The sequence below is a fragment of the Phacochoerus africanus genome, chromosome 4 (assembly GCF_016906955.1).
Source record: "Phacochoerus africanus isolate WHEZ1 chromosome 4, ROS_Pafr_v1, whole genome shotgun sequence".
Lineage (NCBI taxonomy): Eukaryota > Metazoa > Chordata > Mammalia > Artiodactyla > Suidae > Phacochoerus > Phacochoerus africanus.
Window position 1 is genome coordinate 49,177,195 of NC_062547.1, and position 5,754 is coordinate 49,182,948.

The 5,754-nt window shown below is 43.6% G+C and overlaps 1 non-coding gene across 1 annotated transcript; it reads right to left on the reverse strand.

Moving 5' to 3' along the window:
• Nucleotides 1-3,346: 3,346 nt before the first annotated feature.
• Nucleotides 3,347-3,452, reverse strand: LOC125126651 (U6 spliceosomal RNA). Its single transcript, XR_007134746.1, has one exon. It is a non-coding gene; the product is annotated as a U6 spliceosomal RNA (small nuclear RNA).
• Between the last annotated feature and the right edge of the window lie 2,302 nt (nucleotides 3,453-5,754).

Genomic DNA, 5,754 nt, shown 5'->3' on the forward strand with positions numbered 1-5,754 from the left:
TTGCATAGACAGCTGTGCTACAGCCTGAATATCCTTTTCCACAGGATGCCAAGAAGACAGGGGCCTGGGCATACCTGCTGCCTTCTGCCCACAAGTTCCCGAAGCACCAAGTGATGCTTGCTGCCATTTGTTTCAAGTTCTTTTCACCATCAATGGGATTCTGGGGCAGGGAGAAGGTGAAGGTGAGGCTGCATGGTTTGGTGGGGCTAAGTTTGAAAGGGTCTTCTGGGTCATGAACTTTATCCTTGGGAATGAGGAACCAGGGAAGGATTTCCAGCCTTGGAGGGTCATGATCAAATCTGTGATTTTGAAAATTTTCTCTGTTGGCTAATGTGGAGGACGGGCTGTAAAAGAGTGATATTAGGCGTTCCCACTGTAGTGCAATGGGATTGCTAGTGTCTCTGGAGCACTGAGATGCAGGTTCAATCTCAGGCCTGGAATAGCGGGTTAAGGATCTGGCATTGCTGCAGCTATGGGTGTAGGTGGCAGCTGCAGCTCGGATCTGATCCCTGGCCCACGGATTTCCATATGCTGCAGGGTGGCCAAAAAAGAAAAAAAGAATAACACTAGACATTGGGGTTCACCGGAATGTTAGAGCCAGCTGTTTTCTTTCTTTTGTTCACTACCTTTCCCAGGGTCTAGAACAGGGCCTAGCACATGGTTGGTACTTCTTAGATATTTAATGAATGAATGAGACCAGTTAGGAAGCTGTTGCTGTGGTCCAGGTGAGAGATGATGCTTGAACTTGGTCAGCGGCTTGGGATGGAGAGGAGATATTGAGACAATGCGGAGGGAGGGTTTAGGATGGGATGGCACAGCCGGAATAGCAACTAAAACGGCTTTACTCCTTTAGCCCAGCACCAAGGACAGAGAATTCAGTAGCCTGACTACAGTGGAAAGGACAGTTGGTTGACATAATATTATCTTTTTTTTAGACAAGAAAAAAAAAAAAAAAAAGGAGTTCCCGTCGTGGCACAGCGGAAATGAATCCGCCTAGGAACTATGAGGTTTTGTGTTCGATCTCTAGCCTTGCTCAGTGGGTTAAGGATCCGGTGTTGCCACGAGCCATGGTGTAGGTTGCAGATGCAGCTCGGATCTGGTGTTGCTGTGGATCTGGCATAGGCTGGTAACAACAGCTCCGATTAGACCCTCTAGCCTGGGAACCTCCATATGCCATGGGTGCGGCCCTCAAAAGACAAAAAAGGACAAAAAAAAAAGATTTTCTTTTTCCTATCCTGGGGTTCAGGCTCCTACCCTAAGGAGTCATGGGCTCCATGATGAGCATCCTTCTCCAGGAAGTCAGATCTGGGTACCATCCAATCCTTGGTGAACTCTGTGATACAATGACTTCCAGGCGCAATTGATGGAATTGTTGCATTTGCTATAGTGCACAATAGAAGACTTACAGAGTTTTTGCCTCCAACTCATTTTTCTATTTAAAACTGAAAGAGATACTAGTTTTTTGTTTTTGTTTTTTAAAATCTTTATGGCTCGAGGGCATTTTTTATTTACATATTGGATAATGCATTCAATTCATTTTAATTAGTTAATATTTAAATTAAAGGATGGTTGATTTACAATGGAAAGAGATACTGTTCAAATACAATTTTCCTTCCAGATTCTTTCGAGACTCAGCCTCTCATTCGGCCCAGGTACCCTCGGTAATCCATGCAAAAGGATCCCCAAACCTAGTCTGTACAGGGGCAAGCTGTTATATCTGGCACGTGAGAGAAGACTGGTCTCCATTTTACAGATGTGGGAGCTGGAACTCAGACATTGATTGTGAACAGACGGTGCCCGTGAGGGGTCAGCCTCCACACTTCTAGTCCGACAGTCTACTTATTTCCCCCACTGTGAGCTGGGTTATGTGGGAACTCCAGATCTCATTGATGGTTTGTGATATGGTTCGAGGGAGGTCACCTGGCCTCTTTCTGCCTGGAAAGGAGGACATCTCTGATCTCTTTCCTTCTCTCTCTCTCCCTCCCTCCCTCCAAATTTCCAAAGAGGAAGCAACTCAGCCAGAGCCAGAGCCGAGCCTGGGGGTTTGTAGGCAGTGGGGTGTACAGGTGGCTCGTTGTCGTGTGCCCCAGGGCAGCAGTAAATTCATATTTGCTGATCGCCAAGCCTCTGGCAGAGATGGGGAGGGAGGGCTGGGAAAGTGACATTTCTGTAAATAACCACACCTGGTACTAAGAGCAGAAGGATTGGCGTGTCCCTGTAGCCTCATCAATTACCATCAACCTTTTGCAAAGGGAGCCTCAGGGGAAAGAATCTCTTCACACTCTTATGATTATTTATAGATACCTCCCCCTGTCCGCACTCTGAGGAGTGTATGGTTTGCTCAGCAGTGGCCTCCTTCCAGATGTGTTTATATTCCTCCAGGCCCAATGGAATGCATCCTTCCGCCCCTCCACTCTATGGGGCAGAGAGGATGCTAGACATAATGAAGATGTGGAAGGGGAGACACGGGGTGGCATGCCTGAATTTTTCGGCTAGATTCATGTATCTCCTGGCAATCACTAATTGAATAGCCACTTTGCTGTTAAAGAAGGCAATTTAGCGTAGTGGTTAAATAAACATGCTTTGCAAGCAGACAGACCTGGATTTAAGTCTCAGCTCTTCCAGTTACAAATCGTGTGGCTTTGGTTAAGTTACTTAAAGCTTCTGCCTTCGTTTCCTCACCTATAAAATGGGATAATAACACATCCTCTCAGAATCATTGTGAGATTTGAATGCAAAGGGCTGAGCAGGCATTCCTGTTGTGGTGAAGTGGTTAACAAATCTTACTAGGAACCATAAGGGTGCAGGTTCAATCCCTGGCCTTGCTCAGTGGGTTAAGGATCCGGCATTGCCGTGAGCTGTGGTGTAGGTCACAGATGTGGCTCCGATCCCGAGTTGCTGTGGCTGTGGCATAGGCCGGCGGCTACAGCTCCGATTAGACCCCTAGCCTGAGAACCTCCATATGCTGCAGGACGGGCCCTAGAAAAGGCAAAAAGACAAAAAAAAACAAAAAAGAAAACCCCCAAAAAACCCCAAGGGCTGAGCAGTGCCTGACACAGCAGGTGATAGATAGATGGTGCCTAGTCTCCCTCTCTCTCCTCTCTTTTTAGGGCTGCACCTGGGCATTTCCCCAGGCTAGGGGTTGAATCAGAGCTACAGCTGCTGACCTGTGCCAGAGCCACAGCAACGCAGGATCCAAGCTGCCTCTGCAACCTACACCACAGCTCACCGCAGTGCTGGATCCTTAATCCAATGAGCAAGGCCAGCGATCAAACCTGCATCCTCATGCATACTAGTTAGGTTCGTTTCCGCTGCGCTGCAAGGGGAACTCCCACTCTCTCTTTTTTAAGATACAGAACATTTAAAAAATGTGCATGTCATCCTTGTGCAGGGGCCATGCTAATGCTCTCTGGATGGTTCCATTTTTAGTATATGTGCTGCTAAGTGAGCGCAAGTACCTATTCTTATAAGACACAACTTGTCACCGTGTGTGTATGTGTGTGTGTGTGTGTGTGTGTGTGTTAATGATTTTGATGGAAACAGGCCTGAATATAGAGAGGTAGTATAGGCATTCCAGACAGGGACTTTTTGGTGAAAAAGCCACTATTAAAACTTAGAGACAGAGAGGTCTCCATGGACAAGGCAGGTGAGATGGGACTTCTGTGCAGAAGAGGTGGTCGAACAGAGTGTCTGAGGTATATTATCGAACATGCCAGTAGAGCGCCCACCACCTGGTTGTGCATTGGCAGAATGCCTTAGACCAGGTTGTAGGAAAGGCTGTTTTAGCCTGTGAAGGAGGAGTGGGCTGCCAGTGTCCTGTGTCAAGGTTTGGCATCCTCTCCAGATGGAGAGTTTTGTGGGCATGCCACACTCCGAATAGAGCATTTATTTCACAGGTAATCCAGCCCCAGCAAAAGTGGGGCTGCCTAAAATGATTTTTTTTTTTTAAAGATGCATTTTGGGTGTTATATGCAACAAATGGGTTTCCTAGTCAGGTTTTTTTTTTTTTTTTTTTTTCAAAATGGCCCACTTTCACTGAAATATAATGACTGGCCACTTTGTAAGCTCCTTGCATGGAGACGTCTTTACTACAAATTCAAAAATTCATAAAATTGAACATACTACTATAAGGAACCCTCATTGCCCAGCCACAAACTCATGGCCACTTTAGTTTCTTTTGTACTGTCCTTGCCAAAGTATTTAAAACATATCCCCAAATCATATCATTTCACCTGTAGATATCTGTATATGCTTTTCTAAAAGATAAGAACCTTTTTTTTTTTGTCTTTTTGCCATTTCTTGGGCCACTCCCGTGGCATATGGAGATTCCCAGCCTAGCGGTCTAATCCGAGCTGTAGCTGCTGGCCTACACCAGAGCCACAGCAACGTGAGATCCGAGCTGCGTCTGCAACCTACACCACAGTTCACAGCAACACCGGATCCTTAACCCACTGAGCAAGGCCAGGGATCGAACCTGCAACCTCATGGTTCCTAGTCGGATTCGTTAACCACTGCACCACGATGGGAATTCCAAAAGTTAAGAACTTTTTAAAAGAACAATCTCAACATCGTTGCTACAAGGAAAAAATTAGCACGTTCTTAATATTATCAAATATCCTGTTAGTGTTCAAATTCCCACAATTGGCTCCTGTTTTTTTTTCCAGTTGAATCAGGATCTAAATAAGATGTACACATTGCAAGTCATAATTGCTTATTTGCTTTACTCTATTTTTAAAAAATAACATTTATTTTTAATATTCTTTTTTTAGCTGTACCTGTGCCATGTGGAAGTTTCCAGGCCAGGGACTGAACCTGAGCCACAGTAGTGACCCAAGCCACTTCAGTGACAATGCTGGATCCTTAACTCACTATGTCACAGTAGAAGTCCACTTTCCCCTGTTTTTAACACACACACATTCATATCAAATCAATATCAAATATATGATTAGTGAAAATATTACTGTTTTATTGCAGCTCTTAGGTATATCTTACTAGAGACATACAATTGAATTAGTGTATTTTCAAACCATTTAAAATAACACTTCTGCATAATTAAGCTATCAACTCAATGAACAGTTAGGCCATTTATTTTATTTTGCCCTTGATTTTAGGAGTTACTTTTTTTCATTCTGATTTAATGTCATTTATAAACACCTAAAACATTTTTATGGTTCTAAAGTCAAATCTAAAAAACCAAGTGTTCGAATTCCCTGATGGCATAGCAATTAAGGACTCACTGCTGTGGCTCGAGTTTGATCCCTGGCCTGGGAACTCTGCATGCCATGGGTTCGGCTAAAAATAAATAATTAAATAATTAAAATTAAAAAAAAATAAAAAACAAGGTATTATTCAGAGAAGTCCAGTTTCTATCCCAAACTCACCTCTCTTTTTTCTCCTTTCCCTTTAGATAACAAATTTTATTTACTTTATGGTTTATTCTTCCATAATTTTGTACGTTAAGTAAAACCATGCATGAATACATATACACTCTCTTAGCTAGATGGAAGCTTATTATATATACTTTAGTTCCACTATTTTTCCCACTTATATTCTGGAGACTATGCCATAGCAATGTATAAATATTCCACATTTTTTAAAAAACTTGCATAGTGTATCAACTAGTCCCCTATTGATAGACATTTGGATTTTTGCTATTACAAAAACGTATGTTTACGGAGTTCCCGTCGTGGAGCAGTGGAATTGAATCTGACTAGAAACCATGAAGTTGCAGGTTCGATCCCTGGCTTCGCTCAG